This window comes from Papio anubis, chromosome 4 (genome assembly GCF_008728515.1).
Source record: "Papio anubis isolate 15944 chromosome 4, Panubis1.0, whole genome shotgun sequence".
NCBI classification, from domain to species: Eukaryota; Metazoa; Chordata; class Mammalia; order Primates; family Cercopithecidae; genus Papio; species Papio anubis.
Genome location: NC_044979.1, coordinates 121,222,460 through 121,243,139, shown reverse-complemented (window position 1 = coordinate 121,243,139; position 20,680 = coordinate 121,222,460). Strand labels below are relative to the sequence as shown.

The window sequence follows — 20,680 nt, the reverse complement described above, 5'->3', positions numbered from 1 at the left end:
ATGTATCACATTGATTGATTTGCATATGTTGAACCATTCTTCATCCCTGGGATAAATTCTACTTGATGGGTAATGATGTTTTTAATGCATTGTTGAGTTTGGTTTGCTAGTATTCTGTTTAGGATTTTTGACTTTTTAGTATATTTTGAAGTCAGGTAGCATGATGCCTCCAGCTTCGTTCTTTTAGCTCAGGATTGCTTTGAATAACGGGAGTCTTTTTTGGCTACACATAAATTTTAGAATGCTTTTGCTGTTTCTGCAAAATATATCACTGATATTTTCATAGGGATTGCATTACATCTATAAAGTGCTTTGAGTAGTATTGTCATTTAAAAAATATTAATTCTTCCCATTTGCAAGCATATAATATCTTTTCATTTCTTCTGTCTTCTTCAATTTCTTTTATCTGCATTTTATAGTTTTCCTTGTATTGACTTTTCATTTTTTGGTTTGATTAATTTCTAGGTATTTTGCATTTTTTAAGTTACTATAAATGGGATTACTTTGTTGATTTCTTTTTCAGATTGTTGGTATATACAAACGCTACTGATTTCATATGGTGATTTTACATTGTACAATTTTACAGAATTTATTTGTCGGTTCTAACAGTTTTTTGGTGGAGTCTTTAGGTTTTTCTGGGCATAAAATCATGTAGTCTGTGAATAACGCTAATTTGACTTCTTCCTTTCCAATTAGGATGCACTTTATTTTTTTCTCTTGACTAATTCTTTGGCCAGAAATTCCAGCGTCATGTCGAATAAAAGTTGTGAAAGCGGGCATCTTTGTCCTCTTGCAGGCCTTCAGTTTTTTCCCATTCAGTATGATGTTAGCTGTGGGTTTGTCATATATGCCCTTTATTATTTTGAGGTATGCTCCTTCTGTGCCCATTTTGATGAGAGTTTTATCATAAAGGTATGTCGAATTTTATCAAATGATTTTTAGGCATCTATTGAAATAATCATATGATTTTTGTTCTTGTTTCTGTTAATGTATCACATTAATTGATTTGCGTATGTTGAACCATTCTTGCATCCCTGGGATAAATCCCACTTTATTATGGGTAATGATATTTTTAATGTGTTGTTGAATTTGGTTTGCTAGTATTCTGTTCAGGATTTTTGCGTCTATGTTTATCAGTAATGTTGGCCTACACTTTTCCTTTTTTTATTGTGTTCCTGTCTTGTTTTCATATCCGGGTAATGCTGGCCTCATGGAATGAGTTTGGATGTATTTTTTCCTCTTCAATTTTTTGAATAATTTGAGGAGAAATGATATTAGTATTCTTTAAATTTTTGGTAGAATTTAGTAGTGAAGTCATCTGATCCAGGGCTCTTCTTTGATGAGATACTGTGTTATGGCTTTGATCTCATTACTTATTATCAGTTTTGCCATTTAATTATTTTTAAAAAAAATAGTGACTTTAGAGTGGGGAAAAGGGATCAAAATTAACATCACCAATATTGGAAGTAACCACCTTCATGTGCCTCTTGATACTAAGAAGAACACAACATGACTTACGAAATAATCCTGCCCAAACTTGCATTATCTGAGACATCAGACAAACCCAAACAGAGAGGATGCCCTAGAACATAACTGGCCTGTAATGTTAATGATGTAAAAGACAAAGGGCCAAGAGTCTTCTCCAGATGACAGAAGGCTAAAGAAACATGATTATAAAATGCAATGTGTGCAGCAGGACCAGACCCTGGACCAGAAGCTAAATAGCTATGAAAGACATTTCTGGAAACTAGAAAATTGAAATAAGAATTGTGATTTTGATCATCACACTGCATCAAGGTGAAAGTTCCTGAATTTGGTAACTATACTGTGGTTATGATAGAAAATGTTCTTGTTCTTAGAAAATACACACTAAAGAATCACAAAGTAAATGATAGAATATATGCAATTGGCACTAAAAAGGGGTAGAAAACATTTGATATATAAAGGGAGAAAGAAAAGAAATATGGCAAAATATTAACAATGATGAATCTGTATGAAAAGTGTATAAGAGTTCTTTATTCATTCTTGCAACTTGTCTACAAGCAAAATTATTTCAAAATTAAAAAGGGAAAAAATAAAATATTATACGTCAAGACACTACAGAATTGAAAAACAAAATTTAATATTTTTTCTTTTTATCCCAAGTCTCAGTTTCTTCATAAGCACAATGGGAAAATAATAATACCCCTCTCATAGGCTGCTAAGGAACATTAAATAAAATGTGAAAACATCAATTACGGAACCTCACACATAATGATGGGTATTCAATGAATGCAAGTTCACTCTAAAATGTTGAGTAATTATCCCCAAAATATAGATACAGGAAAACTGGTGGAGTACATGCTCCTTACCTTTTGTTTCTAAAAATAAATAGTATTGTGCACTGAAACTGTGCTAACTGAAGTGAGTTATATACTTATTTGCTTTCCCTTGGTTAAGATGTTTTCTAACTTTGTTCAATTTTATTCTATGTGCAAATATGTTTCTGTACCTAATATTGACTCTACAAAGTGTTCAGTATGTGAGCAGCCTCCAGATTAAAATTTTTTAAAAAACAGATTCATGTGCTGGGCTTGACACTTAATAATGAATGAAAGCAGCAGCAGCAACCTAAACACCAGTGTCCTCACTAGATTTCGGTACCAATGTCTGGATAACATTTTTCACCTGGAAGGATTGAGAAAATAAAATGGAAAATGAGACACAATTTTTTCAAATTTGAAGGGGATCAAGTTCAACAAACACTAGCGTTAACATGAGCCAATACAGGCAGAAGGAGTAAATGGGAAAGAAAATTACCTTAGAGATTTTTGAATCCAGTGGTCTGAGAGTAACAACCATTTGCCTTGTATGTGTGAGGCACAGTGGATGCCCGTCCTGTAAGTTACATGTTATTATTCCCATTTTCTAGATGAGGAAAGTAAGGTCAAAGAGTTACGTATTTGCTCAAATCGCTATTCACTTAAATGGAGATCTCCTGGATCCTAGGAGAGTTTTCCTTTCTGGCCTCCAGATGAAGCCAGTAAAGGCAACATTCTATTTGCCTCCGAGCTCACACAGCCCCATCTCTTCCCACTGTGTCCCTTGCCCCTCCTATGATGTTTTCTTATGCATATACTTCTGCTCCAAGGGAAAAGCAGAGGTTAGGAAGAATTATGGATCTATCCAATCCAGGTTGCTTTATTTACCCCCAGCAGCATCTCTAGGTTTTCCTGGAGGCAAGGACCCAAGGTAGTAAAAACAAGACTACAAAGAAATTAGGAAATTCGAGTTTAGCCCCAGCTGGTCCACCATACAGGGTCGCTTAATTCCTTTGACTTTGTTCCCCCGAAGCGTTGAGAAATTAAGTCCTATCATTAAGTCCTCCAGCTCAGCACTCCTGAGAGGTACACACTGGGGATGAGTCATACTAAGGATCCCCCAAATGCATTGTTCTGAGAAACCCTCTGAGAGCAGAGAAATCAAAAAGAGGATGGTCCTGGACCACGTGATCATGAGACAGACTAGAACGCCAGAGTCCAGCACCGGGCCCCTGAAGATTTCTCAGTTATCTGGGTGGCATTATCAGTTCTCATGAGATGTGGGGCTCTCAGCAGTGGACAGCGAGGGCTGGGCATAAAACAGATTGAGAATAGAAAATTAGCCCATGGAAAATACTGATTTGAATGTTTTCTCTTTTTTAACATTCAGCTTTTACCTATTTTTAGAGCTTAAAAAAAATTTTCAAAACCATTCAGGTGGATAAAGAACATGGTAGACACACATCTGTCTTCCTGAACAACACAACCCACACAGCATGTTGCAGGTGTGCAACAGCTTGATTAGACGTGGGCACACACGGTACTCCCAACAGGTAGAAAGGATTTCCTTTCGTGAGACAGCTCAGGTTAGAAGATCACGCTCCAGGCCACCCAGCTAGCAAGCCAAAGCCCGTTTTCTGAGTCTATGTCTACTGCTTTCTCCACTCTTCCATACTCCCTGGTTCTCTTCAAAGTACTTTTAACAAAGTCAAACTCAGTATCATTCCAATATAATTTGTCCCCAAAGTTGCCTTCATGTTAAATCAAGACACACCTTGGGTTGCGGTTTAAACACGGCAAGATGCTGCGGGGCTGCACACAGGCACACCACTCCCTCCCTCCCCAGGGAGGGTGGCAGGATCTGCTGAGAAACCTTGTCTCCCCTCCCTCCCATGACACCTTACATGGAAAACCTGATTACTCCTATACTCCTGTTCGTTTAAATCCCCTGTGGCATCAAAGATTTATTTTTTTTTTTTACTGACAATGATTGCCCTTTCCATGGTAAAGTAGCAGCCAAGAGGGAGGCAGTCCCATGGGTGTGCTCCTCTTGACTAATTAGCCGCTAGCAGAAGAGAGCAGCCCCACACAAGTGACTGATTTCCATGTGTTCCTCAAATGTGATTGAATGCAGAAGTGCATCTTTGAAATATCCATCTTGTTGTCAAAATGGTAATCATGACACAGGACTGCTTTATTGCACAGAACCAGAGTCAGGCAGTTACAGACGCAGCCAGTGATGGGCTCTACAGATGCTCTCTAAAAATAAAAAGTAAAAGTCCACCTGCCAGCCCCACTTACAGCCTGTTTCTAAATGTTCCTACAGTCTTCTCAAGACAAGTGGAATAAACTTTCTGAAGCAGTTACACGACTCTGATTCTCAAACTCAGCTCCCAAATTCCAGATCCAGTGGTAAATTTGACAGTCATTTTCCTAACATACCACCACCTCTATCACCAACTCAAAGCATCAGGGAGTAAATGTTTAGAAGTTTTAGTTAAACAGAACTTAGTATTTCCCAATAGATGGAGAAAAGTCAGCTTGGTTCAATAGGCCAGTGTCAGTGGAAGCCAACTAAGCAGCTACTGTGCAGCAACTTTTGCCCATCACATTCATGCCCTTTCCTCAGGGCTCCCTTAGCCCTGGAAAACCACAGCTGCCCAGTGAACCGCAGTGACCTAGCTGAAGGTCAGGACCTTAGCAGGAAGGACCTGAGGGTGGAGAACAGTGTGGCATGCCCTGGGCACGTGCCTCACACAGAAGGTGCCCCAAGCATGCGAGTGAGGATGTTGGCAAGGTCACTCACAGCAGTGGTTCAGGCAGAGCATGTTACCACTCATCCAGCAATGGGGTTTTATCCAAAGGAAGAGGCACTCTTTAATCACCTGCCCAGCTCCAGAGATACAAAGGCTCCAAGGGAATAGAGAAGTTCACGGTCAGCACAAAATCGAAAGGAATATAAATGAAAAGCAAGGAAGGGGGATGACGAAGGAGGTAGTTGGTGATATTGTACTAGGAATGGAGACAGATGAGCCTGGAGTTTGGCCTGTAATCAACGTGCTGCATTTTACATAAGAGAAAGCTGCTCTTATGCAAAGAGCTATGAGCTATGAAAATGAGCTAGGTCCTATGTGGTAGCCGATCTCCGAGAGCCTCCCCATGATCCCCACCTCCTGGCATTCAAAATCTTATGCAGCCTCTCCCACAATCAAGTACGGCAGAAGTGATCTCGTGCCACAGATTATAAAGACACGCCCCGCAGCTTCCGTCTTGGGCACACCTTTGCTTGTCTGATGCTCTGTCTGGAACCACCTGGTCTGGGAAAGGCCATGTTGTGAGTAGCCCCATGGAAAGATCCACAGGGTAAAAACAGAAGCCTCCGCCCACAGCCACGTGAATGCATCCTCCAGCCCCAACCAATGTCCAGAGACTGCAGTGGCACCTGACAGCTAGCCTGCAGCCTCATAAGAGACCCAGAGCTAAAGCCATGCAGCCCAGCCACCTCTGGATTCCTGACCCTCAGAGTCTGAGTGAGATAACACAATGCATGTTGTCTCCTGCCGAGTTCCAGGGTAATTGTTGCACAGCGATAGGTAACCAACACAGCTGACAAGGAAGTGACAACTCTGCCGATGAAAACAACCCAGCAGCGTGTGGCTGAGTCAGCAGTGTGGAGGAGATGCTTGCAGTGAATCTTTAAAAGTTTTCATTGAACAGGGGTGGAGGGAACAGCATTAGAGATGCCTCCCTATTAGTCTGCTGGGGCTGCCATAGCAAAGTACCAAAAGCTGTGAGGCTTAAACCACAGAAATGTACTTGCTCCCAATTCTGGAGGCTGGAAGTCTGAGATCGTGGTGCTGCACAGCCCTCCCTCTGAGAGGAGGCTGAGAGGGAAGGACATGGTCCGGGCCTCTCCTGGGCTTGTAGATGGTGTGTTCCTCCTGTGTGTTTATATCATCTTCCGTATGTGCATATCGGTGTCCAAATGTCCCCTTGTAAGAACAACAGTCCTATTGGATTAAGGCCCAACTTAATGACCTCATTTTAACTTGATTACCTCTGTAAAGATCCTGTCTCTGTGTAAGGTCACATTCTAGGTACTTGGGGGTAGGGCTTCAACACAGGAATTTTGCGGAACACAATTCATCTCCTAACATGTCCTCGTTCTGTAACCTCCAAAGCACCTGCCTCATTACTAGGTGAGAAACAGGAGTCCCAGTTAGCAGGCAGCATTTCTTAGGAAGAGAACTCACATCCAGTGTTTTTTTTTGTTTGTTTGTTTGTTTTTTTTCACGTGGAGTTTCACTCTTGTGCCCAGGCTAGAGTGCAGTGGCGTGGCGTGATCTCGGCCCACTGTACCCTCCACCTCCCAGGTTCAAGCAATTCTCCTGCCTCAGCCTACCAAGTAGCTGGGATTGCAGGCATGCACCACTATGCCCAGCTAATTTTTGTATTTTTAGTAGAGATGGGGTTTCACCATGTTGGCTGGGCTGATCTCGAACTCCTGACCTCATGTGATCTACCCACCTTGGTCTCCCAAATTGCTGAGATTACAGGCATGAGCCACTGTGCACAGCCGAGAACCTCCATTCAGTGTTCTAAATCCACAGCTCAAAGCCACCATGCTCAAAAACGGCCTGCACAGGTGTTCTTTGTGACTTTGCCCAGCAAGAGGGAGAAACAGTAAAAATGAAGACAGTCTTTCTACTGTAATTTCTCCAGAATTGCTTTTTAAACTAATGCCCTGTCAGCCACATAGAGGTGACATTCAAAACTGAAGTCAGTGCTAGAGAGTGATCTATATGTATATGAAGCCGTTTTCCTGTTGTTGGTTAAAATGAAATCTGTAATACCCTTTCTTGTATCATTATTGCTCTTCTAAATGTGTACCCAGAGGCTATTCTGTGATGGCCACCTACAAAATTTAGAACAAATGTGTTTCTGTAGCTGTCACAATTATTCAAATGTAAGAGAAATGTACACTTTCCTGAAAGATTAAATTTGAAGTAGTTTTGTTTTAGTATTCAAAATTCACCTGTGAACGACAATAAAGGATACAAGTCTTTCCTTTCCCTAATGTCTAAGAGAAGTATGAAACTCTTTAATGCCTGTCATGATTAGCTTTCTCCGCAGGTTGCCAGGATACCCTGGGAGTGTGCGCTTTACTGCCAGTGGTAAATGACCGTGTCCACCAATACTTGAGATTTAATATGCAGAGCTAGAGATGGAATAAGAAAGACGACGCCTCTGTCATTTTTCCGCATCCTTCCCACTGATGTGACTGGCAATGTGGCACTGGAATTAGAGGACAGTGAGATTAATTTCAAGCACTTTTAAGGAGCATGTAAAAACTGTTTCTTTATAAGAGGATATGATTGTTAACATAAATCGCAGAATAAATGATGTAGACCCTTCAAAAATCACAAGATTTGAAGTAACAAGTAAAACTCTAGTACGAATCAGAAAACACACACTAGCAAAAAAAAAAAAAAAAAGACTTATTGTAAACATAACTTATCCTAGCCAGGTTTCCAAAACCTAAACTAGAACTTAGGAAGAAGTGAGAATTAAGTCCCTTCTGGTTCTGGTACCTACTGGATGCTGAAACCTCTCTCCAACACACCTGAGCCCTGCCTTCATCCTCTGTGAAGAGAGACATTTAAATTTTGTGTAAAAGGCATGTGTTGAGAACTAGAAATAAAACAATAAATGGCCATCTATCATTAAAGAAATTATAGATCACAGAGATAAACATAAATTCAAACAAATTTAATAAATATTAAGTCAAATCTTGTTCTAGTCATTGGAATACATGGGGGAAAAAATGAAGATCTTATGAAGCTCATAAATGAATGTAATGCAGAATGAGAAGTGGGAAAGGCTCCAGAAGACCAGAGAATGGGCCCTGAAATGAGACTGGGTGCTGGAGATAGCCAGGCCATTTCTTCCTTTAACACATTGTACTGTGCCAGAGTGCCTCATATATGTCCGAAATTCTGCCAAGTGCCAGTGATATAATGAAGAGTAAGAAAGGCCCTGTTTCTGCCTTCTGGAATTTAAATTCTAGTTGGGAATACAGACAATTCAATGAGCAATTAAAACGAAGTACAATCACAATTAACTTTAGTTCTCATGTAAGAAGTCATGATTATGATAATTAAATTACAGGACAAAGTGCCTAGCACAGAGTAGGCACTCAAAAAATGCTTGGTATTTTTACAAACTGAACAGTTTACTTGTATGCAGAGAGAAGTTATAAACAATAGTACATTGTAATGATTTCAGCAGCAAAGAAGGTTAACACAGGAAGTTTTGATGGATCATATAACCTTGAATTAAGTACAAGGTCTTTGTTCCCCGTCTCTGTGGACTCCTATTTGTCCAGCCCAGACTAATTTTTCTCTCCTAATTTCACTGTCTAGGAGAGCTCATTAAGAGATTTACCTGATCAGACTAAATGTTTCATTCCTTAATCCATCTCATTACACTTCCAACACCCCTGGTACTGGCCTAAACATTTGAATTTCATAGCTCCATTAATGCAAATAGAATCTCATCAAAGTCTAAAGATTCCTAGGAAAGCAGGCATTGAATGTCTTCATTTGAATGCGTAAGATAGCAGCATCCCCTTGCATATTTCCCTTGTTTACAATGATTCCTTTGGTCAGAGGTGAGATCATCAGTGCTATGCAAAGGGAATGAATACATTTCAGATTCTCTAAGTGCCTGAATGAACCCAGATCCCCTTATTCAATTTCAGACACATCCAATAAAGTGTTCATGATCAGATGAAGTAGGATTGAGCAGTGACCTGTACAGAATTATTAACATTCAAAAGCAATTGATACTTATGACAAAATGAAGAACTATGAAAGGCAAAAATAATAATAATAATAAAAGAGAGGTCACTGTCAAAGTATGCAACCAGTAAGAAACCGCTGCTGCTCTCTCAGAGGATCTGCACGATCATGGCTCACTGCAACCACCACCTCCTGGGTTCAAGAAATTCTCCTGCCTCAGCTTCCCAAGTAGCTGGAAAGAGCAAATGTGAATTTGAATCTTTACCTCAGTTCTACCAGTTAAGAGACCTTGATGAAGTCAATAAACTGTCTTTGCCTACCTTCTCCATCTGAAAACAGGGATAATAATCTTCACCTCAGAGCTGCACTGAGGACTCAAACAACAGCAGAATAGAGGAATGATTTACATAGCACTTGGAAAATAGGTAATGTACAAAGAACCAGAGATACAATAGGGATTAATTTCTTCAAAAGTCTATGTATACACACTTAAACACTCACAGAAACATACAAGGAATCAGGAAAGAGTTCATTTCTTTCTTATTCAAACTAAAATAAGAGATTTTTCTAAAGGCTAAAAAACACCCAACTCATTATTTGGCTATTATGAGCTTGATATCAGAATTTAAAAAGGATAGTACAAGAGAACATAATTAGAAATCACTCTCATTAAGGAAAGTAAGCAATATTATATAAAAATACCTACAAATTATTTTCCACAGGGTACTAAGAATGCGTAAGGATCAAGTAGGACTTCTCTAAAAAACACAAAGATATTGCAACCTCAAAAATCAATTTTTTTCTTTTTATTTATTTATTTATTTATTTTGAGACAGTGTCACTCCATTGCCCAGGCTGGAGTACAGTAGCACGATCTCAGCTCACTGCAACCACCACCTCCTGGGTTCAAGAAATTCTCCTGCCTCCGCCTCTCAAGTAGCTGGGACTACGAGCGTACGCCAACATACCTGGCTAATTTTTGTATTTTTAGTAGAGATGGAGTTTCACTGTGTGGGCCAGGGTGGTCTTGAATTCCTGATCTTAAATGATCTGCCCATCTCAGTCTCCCAAAGTTCTGTGATTACAGGCATGAGCAACCACGCCTGGCCAGAAATCAATTTTAATAATTTAAAATAATTATTTTAATAATGAAAATAATAAATCCATTTTCATAGAGCAATGAAAAAATGACCATTTTGAAATAGTAAAATTGAATATTTATGATTAAAAATACACTTAGCAAGCTGGAATAAAAGGGATTTTCATACTCTGATAAACAATAGCTTACAGGAATCCAGAGCAAACATGATAACTAATACAGAAACAAAAACATATTACCACCTCTTTTTAACATTGTACTGAAGATCCTAGCCAGTACGACAAGAAAAATTTCTTAAAAAGTTAAGACAAAAAGAAATAAATAAAAGTCTCTGTTCAAACAATATATTGAAAATAGTATGGCATCTCCAATAGCGTCAGTAATGATTCTATTAAAACTTTTTTATTTAAAAAAAAAAATGCAAGGAGAGACATCAGCAAGATGGCTGGCTGAAGGTGTGTAATGTTCACCCCTACAACAAAAAAAAGACCGGAATAAGCAACAAAAATAAGCTACATTTCAACTACCTAAAGAAGACACTGGAATACAGCAAAGGATGACAGAAACCCTGTGAAGCATGGAAACTAGGGTGGCCCCATAAAGACAGGAGTGATGTTTTCTGCCTCTGCAAAACCATATTCCCAGCCAGGATCAGCTCAGAGCCAGCAGGGACTTCTCATTGTGGGAGAAAGGTAAGCAAGGGATTCCCAGAAGCCCCCATTAGCACTACAGACGCCTGCAGTCCTTGCTACAGGAGAGTTCACAATTCTCACAGGCCCTGAGTCTAGTTTACAGGTCTGCCTGGAGTCCACATGGCTGCACTGCTCTAAAGAAGGAACCCACGTGAACCAAGCTGCTTCAGAATAGCACTTCATGAACCAAACTTTTTCAAAACAGCACTATCTTGAGATGGAAGTCACTACAAGACTGCATTCTGCTCCAGGGTCCATATGGAGGCAGGATGGGCCCTGCTGTTACTCCACCATGCTCACACAACTGGCTGCTACATCACAAACCTGGCTACTCAAAGCCTAGACCCAGCAGACCAGCCATGTCACTAACACCCAAGCCCAAGTGGACCTCTGCAACCCAAAGAACAGGAAATTCTTCACAGCAGGGTGGCTGCCCGTGTGACCAGCAGAATCACCATATTGTGTATCTCCTTAGGGACTGAGGCCTCCTCAGTGACCTCACTCCCAATACAGTCAACCCTGCAACTGGCAGAATCACTGTGCTTTGTGCTTGCCCTGCAAGGCCTGAGGACCAGCTCACCCAGCAGCACCACAACGAGCCAAGCCTTGCCACTGGCTCCACAAATACTTGCAGCCTAAGCCACTGAGGCACTCAGAGAGACCACTGACACTGATTATAGCTGAAGAAATTACATGAAGACTGCAATAGTGCACCTACCTAGAATCAAAGCCAAAATAGACTACCCAACCAACATTCTAGGACCCATCTACCGAAAAGAAGTCTTTCCTTACAAATCTACTCCACAAAATTGGAAGAGTCAACTGTCCCACCAAGATACAAAGATATCAGTATAAGAACATGAGAAACATGACAAAGCAAAAAAGCATGACCCCTTCAAAGGAAAACAATAATTCTCCAGTAACAGACCCTCTCAGAAGAGGAAATCTGTGAAGTGCCTGACAAGAAATGAAAAATAATGATCTTAAGAAAACTCAATGAAATATAATACATATAAAAAGCTCAACAAAATCAGAAAAGTAACTCATGACTTTTAATGAGAAATTCGACAAAGATAAATATTACAAAAACTAAACCAAACAAAAATATTGGGACTGAAGAATTCAATGAGCGGAATTAAAAACTATAATTGAGTGTTTCAACAACAGACTAGATCAAGCAAAATGAATCATTTTTGAACCTGAAGTTGTTTGTTGTTTATTTTTTATTACAGAAGGAGTTTCTCTCTTGTCGCCCATGATGTTGTGCAATGGTGTGATTTTGGCTCACTGTAACCTCCGCCTCCCAGGTTCAAGTGATTCTCCTGCCTTAGCCTCCAGAGTAGCTCAGATTACAGGTGCCCACCACCACACCCACTAATTTTTGTATTTTTAGTAGAGACAGGGTTTCACTATATTGGCCAGGTTAGTCCTCCTGACCTGAGGTGATCTGCCCACCTTGGTCTCCCAAAGTGCTGGGATTACAGGCGTGAGCCACCACACCCGGCTACGTCTTTTGAAATAACTTAATCAGACAAGAAATGAGAAAAAAAAGAATAAAGAAAGTCTATGGGACTGATGGGGCACCATAAAGTGAACAAATGTTTGCATTATGGGATTATTAGAAAGAGAAGAAGCAAGAAAAAACCAATATATAACAAACACACAGTAAACATATTTATCAGAGAAAAACAGAAAGTTTTTTTTCTAAGATCCGGAACAAGACAAGGATGGTCACTATTACCATTTCCACTCAACATAGTATTAGAAGTTCTAGCCTGATGGATCAGGCAAGAGAAAGAAATAGAAGGCCTCCAGATTGAAAAAGAGAAAGTCAAATTGTCTCTCTTTGCAGATGACGTGATTATATACATAGAAAACCCTAAGGACTACACACACACACACACAAACTGTTAGTACTAATAAACAAACTCTGTAAAGTTGCAGTATACAAAATAAACATACAAAAATCAATAGTGTTTCTATATGCCAATAGCAAGCTGTTTGAAAAAGACATCAAGAAAGCAAGTCCAGTTACAATAGCTACAAATGATAAAATACTGAGGAATAAATTCAGCTGAGAAGGTAAAAGATCTTCACAATAAAAGCTATAAAACATTGATAAAATAAATTGAGGAGGACATAAATAAATGGAATGATATTTATGTCTGTGGACTGAAAAAATTAACATTGTTTAAATATTCACATTACACAAAGCAATTGACAGATTGAATGCAATCCATATGAAAATATCAATGGCATTCTTCACAGAAATAGAAGAAGACAATCCTAAAATGTATTTGGAACGACAAACATCCCTGAAAGTCAAAGCAATCTTCAGCAAAAAGAACAAAGCTGGAAGCATCACTCTACCTGACCTCAAAATTTACTGCAAAGATGTAGTAAATAAAACAACATGGTATTAGCATAAAAGTAGACACATAGGCCAATGGTACATAATAAAAACCCATGCACTTACACCCAATTGTTTTTTACAAAGGCACCAAGAACACATATTGAGGAAAAAAAAATAGCCTCTTCAATAAAGGGTGCTGGAAAACCTATATATCCATATGCAAAAAAAAACTAGACACCTATCTCTCAACAAAAATGAATTCAAAATGGATTAAAAATGTAAATGTAAGCCTCAAAATTATAAAATTGCTAAAAGAAAACATAGGGGAGGCCGGGCATGGTGGTTCATGCCTGCAACTCCAGCACTTTGGGAGGCCAAGGCAGGTGGATCACCTGAGGTCAGGAGTTCAAGACCAGCCTGACCAACATGATGAAACCCCCTCTCTACTAAAAATATGAAAATTAGCCAGGCTTGATGGCACACGCCTGTAATCCCAGCTACTTGGGAGGCTGAGGCAGGAGAATTGCTTGAACCCTGGAGGTGGAGGTTGCAGTGAGCTGAGATTGTACCGCCGTACTCCAACCTGGGTGACAGAGTGAGACTCCATCTCGAAAAAAAAAAAAAGGAAAAGAAAAAGAAAACGTAGGGGAAATGCTTCCTAACATTGGTCTGTGAATGAATTATTTGGATAGGAACTCAAAAGCACAAGCAACAAAAGCAATACAGACAAATGGATTACATCAAACTAAAATGCTTTTTTACAACAAAGGAAGTAACAAAGTGAAAAGACAACCTAAAGCTTAGGAGGAAATATTTGCAAACTGTGCAACTGACAAGGGGTCAATATCCAGAATAATAAGTCATTCAAACAATGCAATAACAAAAAAGCAACAATCCAATTAAAAAATGGGCAAAGGATTGAAATAGATTTTTCTCAACATAAGACATACAAAAAGGAGGAGACAGAGCAAGAGGACCAAATAGAAGCCTCCACCAATCATCCTCACCACAAGAACACCAAATTTGACAACTATCTACACACACAAAAAGCACCTTCATAAGAACTAAAAACCAGGTAAGCAATCACAGAACCTAGTTTTAACTTCATATCACCAAAAAAGGCACTGAAGAGGGTAGGAAACAGTCTTGCATTGCTGACACCTCCCCTCCCTCATCCCCCAACAGCAGCTACATAGTGCATAGAGAGAATCTGTGAAATTGGGGGAGGGAGAGTGCAGCAATTGTATGACATTGCATTGGAATGCAGTGCTGCAAACATCAGGCAAAACACAGTCAACACCCATGGAGGAAGCATTCAGACCAGACTTAGCTAGAGGAGAATCACCCATCCCAGTGGCTGGAAACTGAATTTCAGCAAGCCTTCCCACTTTGGACTAATGTACTATGGGATCCTAAGTAAACTCGAAAGGCAGTCTAAGCCAAAAGGACTGCAAATCCTAGGCAAGTTCTGGTGCTGTGCTGTACTTGCAACCAGTGGACATGGGGAGCACATGACCTAGTGAAACACCAGCCAGGGTGGCTAAGGGAGTGACTTCCCCCAACCCCAAGCAACACATCTCACAGCTCCTAAAGAGGCTCATTCCTTCTGATTGAGGGGAGGAAAGGAGAAAGGAAAGAATACTTTGTTTTGCAAAGTGAATACTATTTAAGCCACAGGAGGATGGAGTACCAGGCAGATTCATGGAGCCCCCATTCCAGGCTCTAGCTCCCAGATGACATTTCTAGACACACTCTGGGCTGGAAGGGAATCTGCTGCCTTGAAGGGAAGGACTTAGCACTGGTGAATTCATTACCTTCTGACTAAAGAGGCCTTGGGCCTTGAGTAATCTACAGCAGTGTCCAGGTAGTACATGCTATGGGCCTTGGGTGAGACTCTGAGACATGCTGGCTTAGGTTGTGACCCAGCATATTCACAACTGTGATGACTATGAGGAGAGACCCCTTCTGTTTGAAAAAAGGAGAGGGAAAATAAAGGCGACTTTGTCTTGCAGCTTAGGTACCAGCTCAGTCACAGTGTAGAAGAGTACCAAGCAGGCTCTTAGGGTCCCCGATTCCAGGCCTTGGCTCTTGGACAGCATTTCTGGACCCTGGGCCATAAGGGAGCCCACTTTCCTGAATAATAAAATCCAGGCCTGGCAGCATTCACAAGCTGACTGAAGAGACTTTAAGCCTTAAGTGAACAGCCGCGGTGGTCTGACAGTACCCTTCCTAGGCCTGTGGTAGTGGTGGCCATGGGGAGAGGCTCCTCTGCCTGTGTAAAGGGGAAGGAAGAGTGGGAAGGACTGTGTCTCATGGTTTGAGGGCCAGCTCAGCCTCTGCCAATCTAGATTCTAAGGTTTCTAAGGTAGATTTCTAAGGTTTTTGACTCTAGTACCTGGCTCCCAGGTAGCATCTCCTAACCCACCTGGGGCCTGGGGGAACTCACAACCCTAAATGGAAGGAAGCAAACATGGCTGGCTTTACTACCTGCTTAAGATCTCGTAGAGCCCCAAGGTCTTGAGCAAACATAGGCGGTAGCCAGGTAGTGATTTTAACATACCTTGAGCACGACCCAGTGCTGTGCTGGCTTAAACCTGACCCAGTGCAATTCCAGTGATGGTGGCCACAGGGGTTCTTGTGCGTCTTACCCCAAGCTCCGGGTGGCTCAACACAGAAAGAGAGACTTCATTTCTTTGGGAGAAAGTAAAGGAAAAGAACAGGCAGAGACCAGTAATCCAGAAAATTTTTCTGGATCTTATCCAAGATCACCAATGTAGTACCTCTATGAATCTGCAAGATTCACAGCATGACTGAGTCTTTGGTGCCCCTTAATGCAGATGTGGCTTAGATCACAGCATCCAAGTCCTTTCAAACACCTGGAGAGCCTTCCAAACAAGGACAGGTGCAAATAAGCCTAGACTGTGAAGACTACAATAAATACCTAATTCATCAATGCCCAGACACTGACAAATATCAACAAACATCATTACCATCCAGGAAAACATGACCTTACCAAAAGAACTAAGTATGGCACTGGGAAACAATGTTGAAGAAAGAGAGATAGATATGTGATTGTCAGACAGAGAATTCAAAATAGCTATGTTGAGGAAACTCGAACAAGTTCAAGATAACACAGAGAAAGAGTTGTGAATTCTATCAGATAAATTTAACAAAGAGATTGGAATAATTAAAAAGAATCAAGCAGAAGTTCTAGAGTTAAAGAATGCAACTGGCATACTGAAAAATCTTTTGAAAGCAGAGTCTTTAAAAATCAGAGTCTTTTAAAAGCAGAAGTGATTAAGCAGAAGAAAGAATTAGTGAGTTTGAAGACAGGCTATTAGAAAATATACAGACAAGAGGAGACAAAAGAAAAAAAAGATAAAATGAAGGACACCTACAAGGTCTAGAAAATAGTCTCAAAAGGGCAAATCTAAAAGGTTTTGGCCTGTAAGAGGAGGTAGAGAGAGAGATAGGGGTGGAAAGTTTATTCAAAGGGATAATAACAAAGAACTTTCCAAACCTAAAGAAAGATATCAATCCAAGTACAAGAAGGTTATAGAACACTAAGCAGATTTAAGCCAAAGAAGACTACCTCAGGCATTTAATAATCAAACTCCCAAAGGCCAAAGATGAAAAAGGATTCTAAAAGCAGCAAGAGAGAGGAAATAAATAACATTCAATGGAACTACAGTATGTTTAGAAGCAGACTTTTCAGTGGAAACCTTACAGACCAGAAGAGTGGCATAACATATTTAAAGTGCTGAAGCAAAAACCTTGTACCCTAGAATGGTATATCTGGTGAAAATATCCTTCAAACATGAAGGAGAAATGAAGACTTCTTAGGCAAACAAAAGCTGAAGAATTTCATCAACACTGAACCTGACCCACAAGAAATGTCAAAGGGAGTACTTCAATCAAAAGGAAAAGAAACTTAATCAGCTATAAGAAATCATCTGAAGGTATAAAACTCACTGGTAATAGCGAGAACACAGAAGAACACAGACTATCATAACACTATAAGTGTGGTGTGTAAACTACTATTATCTTATGTAGGAAGATTAAAAGGCAAACCACTCAAAAGCAGTAACTACAACAATTTTTAAAGACAGTACAATAAGACATAAAGAGAAGCAACAAAAAGTTAAAAAGTAGTGGGATAAATTTGAGGTGTAGAGTTTTCATTACTTTTTTTTTTTTTACTTGTTTAAAAAGCAGTGGGATAAAGTTGAGGTGTAGAGTTTTCATTACATTTTTTTTTTTTGCTTGTTTTTTAGTTTGTTTATGCAAACAGTGTTAACTTGTTGTCAACTTAAAATAATGGGTTATGAGATAGTATTTGCAAGCCACATGGTAATCTCAAATCAAAAAACCTACAATGGTACACAAAAAAAACAAAAAGTGAGAAGTTAAATTATACCATCAGAGAAAATTATCTTCAGTAAGATAGAAAGGAAGGAAAGAAGAAAGAAAAGATCTTTTTTTTTTTTCAGGTTTATTCTCTTTTATTCTTCTTTATTCAGCAGATTAGGGGCTGGGCATGGTGGCTCAGGCCTGTAATCCCAGCACTGTAGGAGGCCGAGTTGGGTGGATCACCTGAGGTCAGGAGTTCGAGACCGGCCAGGCCAATATGGTGAAACACCATCTCTACTAAAAATACAAAAATTAGCCGGGTGTGGTGGTGCATGCCTGTAGTCCCAGGTACTCAGGAGGCTGAGGCAGGAGAATCTCTTGAACCCAAGAGACGGAGGTTGCAGTGAGGTGAGACCATGCCACTGCACTCTAGTCTGGGTGACAGAGCGAGACTCCATCTCAAAGGAAAAAAAAAAGGAATACAAAAGAGAAGGAGAAAGCAGTAAACAGTAGTATAATTTAAGAAGCTAACCCCAGAATATATTCCATATTCCATGTTTCTTCTATGGGGTTTTACTTCCTTTCAGCAACTTCTTCAAAGAGGCAGTTTATTCTGCAGTACACTCATTAAGTCTCCTCTGAACACCCTAGAAAGGTTTTACCATCAGAGCCTCTATCCAACTGGTTCCGTTCATTAGTTTAGTGGTGGCAATGACATATTCTGTACCTCCATCTTCCAACTAGGAGAGAAATCGCACGGCAGCAATTTCAGCAAAGGTTACGCCCCCGAGGAAAAATATCAGAGTCACTCGGTTTTCTCCCGGTTGACGTTTCTTCTGCAGTCCTGTGGGCAGTGGCTGCCGCTCCTCAAAGTGGGGCCCTGGGAGGATGCAGAGGACCTCATCGATGCTCCGCCAGCCAGGTCGGGAAACCAGCGGGGCCGGCCGCACACTGAGCAGGGCATACCCACTGTACATATAGGATATGTCCTTGGGGTTTTGCTCCTTAACATCATCCATCCAGAGGGCTAATGTTTTCCGTATAGTTGGGTAATTGTTTCTGCCCCCCGTCTGCGGTTTCAGCAGGCCGGCCTTCTCCAGGTTGTGTAAGGTCAACATGTGCTCAAAGCCCTAAGTCTGGAGAATCTCTCTTTTGTAATATTCCAAAACTTTTTGTTTGAGCCCCACTATTACACACGGATTGGAGGCAAACTAGTCTTAACACCTTGATCAATGAGTGTTTTTGGGCGATACAATCCTCAGTGTAGTTGTTGACCTTATCAGTGTCTATTCCAGACATAAATTCCTGTTCCAGGGTTAATTTATCAAAAAAGTCTTCAGAAGTAGTGACATCTTTCATCAATTCTGCAATTGAGGTATGGTTTGCAAGTGAGCCCCTTGCTGCCTGCATGTCGGGCAACTGGGAAACAAACTACTTGGTCTCCCCCACGGTCTTAGCATTGTGTCTTTCCTCGAATGCTGCCAAGATGATCTTTGCTTTCTTGCTGAGCACAGAGCCCACCGCCTTGAAGTTCTTGTCTCGGATCTCAGCATAGAGCTCCTCTGCAGAATTCAGCTGCAGCTTCTTTGTTCCTTGAGGAGGTCCTTACCACCATCACCCTGTTTCTTAAGTGCAAATTTCTCTGGAGACAATTTCACATAACTGTTCTGAATGCCATAAATTTCATCAATGAGTCCTTCATATATCAGCTGAGTGGCAAGAGGTGTTAATAAATCCACATACCGATCAAGCAACGAGAGACTATCAAAAACAGGTAATATTGAAATCTGGCTTCCTGTAAACTCTCTCTTCATCCTGATCATAATATCGGCCACTTGCCGAGCACATTCTCCTTTCCCAAAGATCTGGGGGATCGTTCCATACAGAGCGTGCAGGGTCATCAGCCCCTTGGCTGCATGGTACAGGCTCGTCTGGTCGCCCTCCAGGTAGCACTCTTTGAACGCACCCTCTGATTCCATGGATAAGAGATTACCATAGAATGGAATGAGATCTAAGCTGTACTCCTCCCTATGAATAAAGGATCCCAAGACACCCAGATCCTTCAACCGCTGTTCACACAACAGGCTACGCCGTGGCACAAACAGAATATGAGTATCTCTCTTTGGGCCTCGTCTATCTTCACCGAGCACGTTTTCAGCAATTATATCCATCAACTCTAGCCTGGGTCTGACAAAAATAATAATAATAATATTCTTGACATCAGCTGCAGCAAACGATTTCCTTTAAGTGTGAACATTTTTTTCACTTCATGTCCCTTCAATAGTGAATACTGTGCAGTCAGGCCAAAGAGTCCAGTTAGGTATTCATCCCAAACTATTCCCTTGCTTCTTGCGTACTTGTCCAGGAACTCGCACAGCTCGCGATACACCGCCTGGTGCAGCCCGTTTAGGTTCACTCGCCGGTATGACAGGTGCGCCGCCATCTCGCTCCACCACCCCCTGCCAGAAAAGACCTTAAAACAAGAAGTAAACAAATTTTAAAATGGCAGCAGTAAGTCCTTATCAATTATAACGTTGAATGTAAGTGTACTAAACTCTCCATTCAAAAGACATAGACTGGCTGAATAAATTTAAAAACCAAGATCCAATAATGTGTTGCATACAAAAAAACACACTTTACCTATAAAGACACATGTAGACTGAAAATAAAAGAATGGCAAAAGATATTCCATTCAAAAAGAAACCAAGAAAGAGTAGAAGTAACTATACTTAACATTAAAAAATAGATTTTAAGACAAAAACTATGAAAAGAGACAAAGAAGGTCATTATAGAATGATACAAGGGTCAATTCAGCAAAAGGATATAACAATTTAAATACATATGCACCCAACATTGGAGCACCCAGATATATAAAGCAAATATTATTAGACCTAAAAAGAGAGATAGATCCTAATACAATAATAGTTGATGATTTCAATATCCCAGTTTCTACATTAGACAGATCTTCCAGACAGAAAATCTACAAAGAAACATTGGATGTAAGCTTTACTGTAGACCAAATGGATCTAATAGATAGTTACAGAACATTTCATCCAACAGCTGCAAACTATACATTCTTCTCCTCA

The 20,680-nt window shown here is 40.4% G+C and overlaps 1 pseudogene; it reads right to left on the bottom strand.

Annotated features, from left to right (window-relative positions):
* Window positions 1-18,015: 18,015 nt before the first annotated feature.
* LOC101009957 lies at window positions 18,016-20,281 on the bottom strand (annotated as a pseudogene).
* Between the last annotated feature and the right edge of the window lie 399 nt (window positions 20,282-20,680).